Genomic DNA, 1,565 nt, shown 5'->3' on the forward strand with positions numbered 1-1,565 from the left:
AAGGAGGATTACAGCCCCAGAGCCCGATGAAGAGGAGCCCAAAGAAGCCCCTTCTCCAAAGACGCAGCAGCCCACGAGGCTGTATTTAAGGCTCATCCCCAAGCCGGAGGAGCTGATGTTCTGCCCAGTCGCTCCTCAGTGGAGGACACCTCCAGCTTGGTATCGTACAAGAAGTGATACCAATTCCTGGAGGCAGTGAACAAAGCCTAAGAAAAAAAGGATTCCATGAAGCCCAGAATGGGAAATAAAAGAAAATAAAAAATAAAAAGTTAGAAAAGAGAAGATCAGAAAGAAGCCCAAGGAAAAGAAATATATAAATAAACCCACACGAAATGAAAATAACATTTCAGAAAAAAATAATAGAATACGAATAGCCCTTAGAAAAGTAACTTTTCAATAAAGGAAACATGGAAAGACGAATGGACTAATTGCAAAGCCCAAATTGCATTTTATTTCTTAGCCCAATAATAGATCCAAAATCGTCCTTGGAACCACGAGGTTCCCCTCAGCTGAATAAAATAACTCTGGGACGACAATCGCAGAGGATTAACTCACTCACCATCCCACTCCCACGCTAAATAAAAATCACCACTCAAGTTCCCTATCACTGATACAGGCTCCCTATAACCACCATAAACCTCCCCAACACTACAAGTTTGGGAACACGCACACACATACACACACACACACACACACACACACACACACACACACACACACACACACACACACACACACACACACACACACACACACACACACACACACACACACACACACGCGCGCGCGCGCGTATTTTTTCTTCTTTTCAGAAACCACAGGGAAATCAAAAGATCGAAACACCAAACGCTTCCGTCTATCACCAAGGCGTCTTCAGAGCACAAGGAAGATCAATAGAAGACAACATAAATACAGAAACTAAACAAGATAATGGAGAAGGGCACATCAACATCCAAGTACCTTGGTGGCTGTCATGCACAAAGTACAGAGATGTTGATGATGGAAACCTCTCATTTACAGTATTTCTGTAGGTATATCGTCCCCTAACATTCTTCCCTGCACTCGGAAGATATGTGTGTGTGTGTGTGTGTGTGTGTGTGTGTGTGTGTGTGTGTGTGTGTGTGTGTGTGTGTGTGTGTGTGTGTGTGTGTGTGTGTGTGTGTGTGTGTGCGTGCGTGCGTGCGTGTGTGTGTGTGTGTGTGTGTGTGTGTGTGTGTGTGTGTGTGTGTGTGTGCGTGTGTGTGTGTGTGTGTGTGTGTGTGTGTGTGTGTGTGTGTGTGTGTGTGTGTGTGTGTGTGTGTGTGTGTGTGTGTGTGTGTGTGTGTGTGTGTGTGTGTTTGTTTGTTTGTTTCCGGCAGCCGTGGCGACCAGACGTGCCCACTGAGCTCCGTGTCTACAGTGCACTAGTGTAACCTACAACTGCATATGTGTGTTGTTCTGATACACGACTGTCAGTGCTCGTGTCGTTATGGCGGATAATATAGTGACGATTTTTGATAAGTACCCGTGCTTAGTTTGTGCTAAGGATAAAGGAGGGACTACAAAAGTGAAGAGAGTTATCTGTT

This window comes from Oratosquilla oratoria, chromosome 20 (assembly GCF_046742065.1).
Source record: "Oratosquilla oratoria isolate Oo_2021 chromosome 20, ASM4674206v1, whole genome shotgun sequence".
NCBI classification, from domain to species: domain Eukaryota; kingdom Metazoa; phylum Arthropoda; class Malacostraca; order Stomatopoda; family Squillidae; genus Oratosquilla; species Oratosquilla oratoria.